Genomic DNA, 7,899 nt, shown 5'->3' with positions numbered 1-7,899 from the left:
GGCGGCCAAAGGAAGAATTGGCTTTGGGGGTGACCAGAAAGATATACCTGCTGGAGCGCGTGCTACGGGTGGGTGCTGCTATGGTGACCAGTGAGCTGAGATAAGGCGGGGCTTTACCTAGCAGAGATGACCTGAAGCCAGTGGATTTGGCGACGAGTATGAAGCGAGGGCCAGCCAACGAGAGTATACAGGTCGCAGTGGTGGGTAGTATATGGGGTTTTGGTGACAAAACGGATGGCACTGTGATAGACTGCATCCAATTTGCTGAGTAGAGTGTTGGAGGCTATTTTGTAAATGACATTGCCGAAGTCGAGGATCGGCAGGATGGTCAGTTTTACAAGGGTATGTTTGGCAGCATGAGTGAAGGATGCTTTGTTGCAAAATAGGAAGCCAATTCTAGATTTCATTTTGGATTGGACATGTTTAATGTGAGTCTGGAAAGAGAGTTTACAGTCTAACCAGACACATAGGTATTTTTAGTTGTCCACATATTCTAAGTCAGAACCGTCCAGAGTAGTGATGCTGGACGAGCGGGCAGGTGCGGGCAGCGATCGGTTGAAGAGCATGCATTTAGTTTTACTTGCATTTAAGAGCAGTTGGAGGCCACGGAAGGAGAGTTGTATGGCATTGAAGCTCATCTGGAGGTTAGTTAACACAGTGTCCAATGAAGGGCCAGAGGTATACAGAATGGTGTCGTCTGCGTAGAGGTGGATCAAAGAATCACCAGCAGCGAGAGCGACATCATTGATGTATACAGAGAAGAGAGTCGGCCCGAGAATTGAACCCTGTGGCACCCTCATAGAGATTGCAAGAGGTCCGGACAACAGGCCCTCCGATTTGACATACTGAACTCTATTGGAGATGTAGTTGGTGAACCAGGTGAGGCAAACCATGAAAAACAAGATTCTCCTGTCTGATGAAACCAAGATTGAAATCTTTGGCCTGAATGCCAAACGTCATGTCTGGAGGAAACATGTCACCATCCCTACGGTGAAGCATGGTGGTGGCAGCATCATGCTGTGAGGATGTGTTTCAGCAGCAGGGACTGGGAGAGTAGTCAGGATCGAGGGAAAGTTGAACGGAGCAAAGTACAGAGAGATCCTTGCACTCTACTCACCTCAATTCCTGCAGTCTGTCGTCTCCTCCTCAGGCAGCTGGTCCGGTGCTGGTTCTGGATGCTGGGGTGGTACGTGGACTGGGGAGTCAGGTCGGGCCGATGCGTCAAGCAACTGTTACCTTTCTGTCTTCCCCATACCTTCCAGAGATTCTGTCCTTGTCCACTGGACCAGCCACTTATTGTTGCTGCCTCTTGGTCCGTCCAAAGAAAATGATAGTGAGAAAGAGGGTAGAGAGAGGGACACAACCCCAGAAAATCTCCACCACGCAAGGTTGTGCGTAATGAAGAGAAACCAAAGTGGTATTAAAGGTGCAATAACTTACTTTTTGGGCGACCCGACCAAATTCACATAAAAATGTGTCTTATATGTCTGTCATTCTCATTGGAAGTAAGTCTAAGAAGCGATAGATCTGTTTTATGTGCACTATTTTGTGCTTCCCATTCTTAAGTTTCATTTTTGCATCTTTAAGTTTAGGTTTGGATCACCAGGTTCAAACAGCTGAAAATACAATATTTTTGGTTATGGAAAAGAGATTTCGGCAGCGGTTTCATTTGTACCACGATTCTTTACATTAAACTTGCTTGTTTTGTCACATAAACTGACATTTGGCAAACTATTAGAATTCTAGCAACTAGGAAATGGCAGAGCGATTTCTGCATAGTGTATCTTTAAAGGTTTGAGACTTGCTGCCACTCTGATCTGTCCGCAATATACATTTAATTGTTAGGGAAATGCTACCACATACACTACATGACCAGAAGTATGTGGACACCTGCTTTTCCAACACTGAAACTAAGGGGCCTAGCCCAAACCATGAAAAACAGCCCCAGACCATTATTCCTCCTCCACCAAACTTTAGAGTTGGCACTATGCATTGGGGCAGGTAGTGTTCTCCTGGCATCTGCCAAACCCAGATTCTTCCGTCAGACTGCCAGAATGGAAACGTGATTCATCACTCCAAAGACCACGTTTCCACTGCTCCAGAGTCCAATAGCGGCGAGCTTACACCACTCCAGCCGAAGTTTGGCATTGCGCATGGTGATCTTAGGCTTGTGTGCGGCTGCTCGGCCATGGAAACCCATTTCCTGAAGCTCCTGACGAACAGTTATTGTGCTGATGTTGCTTCCAGAGGCAGTTTGGAATTCGGTAGGGAGTGTTGCAACTGAGGACAGATGGTTTTTACGCGGTCCAGCACTCTGCAGTACTGTTCTGTGAGTTTGTGTGACCTACCACTTCATGGCTGAGGCGTCGTTGCTCCTAGACGTTTCCACTTTACAATAAGAACACTTACAGTTGAACGGGGCAGCTGTAGCAGGGCAGAAATGTGATGAACTGACTTGTTGGAAAGGTGGCATCCTATAACGGTGCCATGGTGAAAGTCACTGGGCTCTTCTACTGCCAATGTTTGTATATGGAGATTGCATGCTTGTCAGCAACGGGTGGGGCTGAAATACTGTAGCTGAATCCACTAATTTGAAGGGGTGTCCACATACTTCTATAGTGTATCACATAAATTGGTCCAGCACACTCACTAACAGCTGAAACAAATATAGCCTCTTAGAAGACACACCTCAATATATGTTAATGAGTGAGAAACAACATTACCACACAGACACTGTTCAGAAGTTTTTGGGCACTCCAACAATGCGCTATTGGTACTTTGTTCTTTATTACAGTAAATTACTGGCAGCAATTGGCCAGTAAGTTACTGCAGAGTTTCAGGACAAGGTTTGTTGAATTCCTAATATACAGTATATTACTGTATTCTGTGGGGGTACAGCATTCTCACTCACAGCCTCTTGAAAGGCACACCTTGAAGTGCAGGGGTATTCAACTCTTATCCTATGAGGTCCAGAGCTTTCTGGGTTTCTGTTCTACCTGATTATTAATTGCACCCACCTGGTGTCCCAAATCTTAATCAGTTCCTGATTAGAGGGCAACAATGAAAATATGCAGTGGAAGTGGCTTTGCGGTCCATAGTTGAGTTTGAGAGGCCTAGTGTATCAACAGCTTAATGCTGGGAGCCGCTTGCTGATTTGACAGCTACAACAAAGTTACACTTCCGACATTGCCTGAACAAAAACAATTATATGCTATGCAGTTGACGGTTACTACGGGTTAAGGCAGATCTGGTTGAATCTATCCCTTCAGATTGAGGGTTCCAGGAAAGAGAGGAATTGTGTATAACGTCATGCGTACCTTACTGTATGGCTCTGTTACGATACTGTTATTACCTTACCTATTCTATGGAACTGTTATTTAGCTATAGAAAAACATATATGTGCTTGGTGAGTGCCTGGCTGTTGGTATGGTAATAAAATAATACCTGATCAGATTCATTTGTGTTTCATATTCCGAGGGCGATCTGACTTTAAATGAGCCTAAACATTCTGAACACAAATGATTGGGGTCTAAGGTGACATTGCAGCAGGCAATGTTACATATCATACATTGCGCATGTAGTATATTAACAGCTTATCATTTTACGGTATTGCTACAGTTGAAGTCAAAAGTTCACATACACTTATGTTGGTACACTTAGGTTTTTCAACCACTCCACAAATTTCTTGCTAACAAACTATGTTTTGGCAAGCCGGTTAGGACATCTACTTTGTGCATGACACAAGTAATTTTTCCAACAATTGTTTACAGACAGATTATTTCACTTATAATTCACTGTATCACAATTCCAGTGGGTCAGAAGTTTACATACACTAAGTTGACTGTGCCTTTAGACAGCTTGGAAAAATCAAGAAAATGATGTCATGGCTTTAGAAGCTTCTGATAGGCTAATTGACATAATTTGAGTAAATTGGAGGTGTACCTGTGGATGTATTTCAAAGCCTACCTTCAAACTCAGTGCCTCTTTGCTTCACATAATGGGAAAATCAAAAGAAATCAGCCAAGACCTCAGAATTTGTTTTTAGACCTCCACAGGTCTGATTCATCCTTGGGAGCAATTTCCAAACACCTGAAGGAACCACGTTCATCTGTACAAACAATAATACACAAGTATATATACAATGGGACCACGCAGCCGTCATACCTCTCAGGAAGGAGACGCGTTCTGTCTCCTAGAGATGAATGTACTTTGGTGCGAAAAGTGCAAATCAATCCCAGAACAACAGCAAAGGACCTTGTGAAGATGCTGGAGGAAACAGGTACAAAAGCATCTATATCCACAGTAAAACGAGTCCTATATCGACATAACCTGAAAGGCCGCTCAGCAAAGAAAAAGCCACTGCTCCAAAACCGCCATAAAAAAGACAGACTACGGTTTGCAACTGCACATGGGGACAAAGAGTGTACTTTTTGGAGAAATGTCCTCTAGTCTGATGAAATAAAAATAGAACTGTTTGGCCATAACGACCATCGTTATGTTTGGAGGAAAAGGGGGTGGCTTGCAAGCTGAAGAACACCATCCCAACCGTGAAGCACGGGGGTGGCAGCATCATGTTGTGGGGGTGTTTTGCTGCAGGAGGGACTGGTGCACTTAAAAAAAAAGATGGCATGACGAGGGAGGAAAATTATATGGATATAGTGAAGCAACATCTCAAGATATCAGTCAGGAAGTTAAAGCTTGGTCACAAATGTATCTTCCAAATGGACAATGACCCCAAGCATACTTTTAAAGTGGTGGCAAAATGGCTTAAGGACAACAAAGTCAAGGTTTTGGAGTGGCCATCACAAAGCCCTGACCTCAATCCTATAGAAAATGTGTGGGGAGAACTGAAAAAGTGTGTGCGAGCAAGGAGGCCTACAAACCTGACTCAGTTACACCAGCTCTGTAAGGAGGAATGGGCCAAAATTCACCCAACATATTGTGGGAAGCTTGTGGAAGGCTACCCGAAATGTTTGACCCAAGTTAAACAATTTAAAGGCAATGCTACCAAATACTAATTGAGTGTATGTAAACTTCTGACCCACTGGGAATGTGATGAAAGAAACAAAAGCTGAATAAATCTCTCTCTACTATTATTTTGACATTTCACATTCATAAAATAAAGGGGTGAACCTAACTAACCTAAAACAGGGAATTTTTACTTGGATTAAATATCAGGAATTGTGAAAACTGAGTTTAAATGTATTTGGCTAAGGTGTATGTAAACTTCCCACTTCAACTGTATGTAGGAATTGTTTTTTTTCTATTGATACTATCAAAATTCCATTCATCATTGGATGTTTGTCATTCGTGAGATCCACGATCATTTAACTTTTGTGTGGTGCAAGTGTATACGGGGAAACCAGATGGAGGGGCCCCTGAGAAGAACCAAGGGATGCGGGTTGTCCTGGACGTGACACAGGGACTCCGTGGCCACAACATCACATACAGTGCCTTGCAAAAGCATTCATCCTCTTGGTGTTTTTCCTATTTTGTTGCATTACAACCTGTAATTTAAAGGGATTTTTATTTGGATTTCATTTAATGGAAATACACAAAATAGTCCAAATTGGTGAAGTGAAATGAAATAAAATAACTTGTTTAAAAAAAAAATTAAAAATTAAAAATGGTGCGTGCATATGTATTCACCCCCTTTGCTATGAAGCCCCTAAATAAGGTCTGGTGCAACCAATGACCTTCAGAAGTCACATAATTAGTTAAATCAAGTCCACCTGTGTGCAATCTAAGTGTCACATGATCTCAGTATATTTACACCTGTTCTGAAAGGACTTAAAGTCTGCAAACACCACTAAGCAAGGAGCACCACCAAGCAAGCGGCACCATGAAGACCAAAAAGCTCTCCAAACAGGTCAGGGACAAAGTTGTGGAGAAGTACAGATTAGGGTTGAGTTATAAAAAAATATCAGAAACTTTGAACATCCCATGGAGCACCATTAAATCCATTATTAAAAAATGGAAAGAATATCCATCCATAGGACCACTTGAAGACGTACACTCCACAGAGTTGGGCTATACGGAAGAGTGGCCAGAAAAAAGCCATTGCTTAAAGAAAAAAAAATAAGCAAACACGTTTGGTGTTCACCAAAAGGTATGTGGGAGACTCCCCAAACATATGGAAGAAGGTGCTCTGGACAGATGAGACTAAAATTGAGCTTTTTGGCCATCAAGGAAAACGCTATGTCTGGCGCAAACCCAACACTTCTCATCACCCCGAGAACAACATCCCCACAGTGAAGCATGGTGGTGGCAGTATCATGCTGTGGGGATGTTTATCATCAGCAGGGACTGGGAAACTGGTCAGAATTGAAGGAATGATGGATGGCGTTAAATACAGGGAAATTCATGAGGGAAACCTGTTTCAGTTTTCCAGAGATTTGAGACTAGGACAGAGGTTCACCTTCCAGCAGGACAATGACCCTAAGCATACTGCTAAAGCAACACTCAAGGGGTTTAAGGGGAAACATTTAAATGTCTTGGAATGGCCAAGTCAAAGCCCAATTGAGAATCTGTGGAATGACTTAAAGATTGCTGTACACCAGCGGAACCCATCCAAATTGAAGGAGCTGGAGCAGTTTTGCCTTGAAGAATGGGCAAAAATGCCAGTGGCTAGATGTGCCAATATTATAGAGACATACCCCAAGAGACTTGAAGCTGTAATTGCTGCAAAAGGTGGCTCTACAAAGTATTGACTTTGGGGGGGTGAATAGTTATGCACGCTCAATTTTTCTGTCTTGTTTTGTCTTATTTCTTGTTTGTTTCACAATAAAAAACATTTAGCATCTTCAAAGTGGTAGGCATGTTGTGTAAATCAAATGATACAACCCCCCCAAAAATCTATTTTAATTCCAGGTTGTAAGGCAACAAAATAGGAAAAGTGCCAAGGGGGGTGAATACTTTCGCAAGCCACTACGATAACTTTTTTACTACGCACAAGCTGCGACAGGAGCTCCTCAAGAAAAGGCTGATGATGGTAGGAACAGTACGCAAAAACAAGACAGAGCTCCTGCCTCAGCTGTTGAATACACGGAACAGCCTTATCAATTCCTCTACGTTTGTGTTCACGGCCGACACGTCCCTAGTGTCCTACAGACCAAAGAAAGGCAAAAATGTGGTACTCATGAGTACGCTGCATAGGGATGGGAGAATCTTTGGCCAGGAACATCAAAAAACAGAAATCACAATGGATTACAATGCCACAAAAGGAGGGGTGGACAATTTAGACAAGTTGGTGACTGGCTACAGCTGCAATAGAAGAACCCTATGCTTACCACTTGTGATTTTCTTCAACATCTTGGACAACTAGGCGTACAATGTGTTTGTCATCTGGATGGCGTTAAACCCAGATTGGAACAGAGGGAAGCTCCAGAGGAGACGGCTCTTTCTCGAGGAGCTGGGCAAGGCATTAGTAAGACCTCAAATCCAGAGGCGGCAACAAATCCCAAGGACCGCAGCTTCTGCAGTCATTGTGAGGAGGAGACAGGAGGAGGATGCTGGTGCCCCATCCGCCTGACCCACAGAACCAACAATTACAATACCGGAAGTAAGTGTGAGTGATGTTCTTGCATATGTGTGTCTGACTCTCCTACCTTGGCCTGTTGTAACTATATATGTGTGTAAGTGAGTGAGATGTTAGTAAAATTCCTGAACTAAGTGTTTTCATCATTCTAGATTGCAGCCGGTAGCAACAAGAACAAACGCTGCAATGTATGTGGACCCATGAAAGGCAGAAAGACACAGTACACATGCATCAAGTGCAAGAAATACATTTGAAATACACACACAGTTAAACTCTCTCCCTCATGTGGTGTGTAGACCGGCCTTAATGTTCAGAGCTGTCCAGACAGCAGACAGACCAGTGACAGCTTTTGGATACTCACA

Source organism: Salmo salar, chromosome ssa23, assembly GCF_905237065.1.
Source record: "Salmo salar chromosome ssa23, Ssal_v3.1, whole genome shotgun sequence".
In the NCBI taxonomy this organism is placed as follows: domain Eukaryota; kingdom Metazoa; phylum Chordata; class Actinopteri; order Salmoniformes; family Salmonidae; genus Salmo; species Salmo salar.
Note: the sequence above shows the minus strand (reverse complement) of the source record.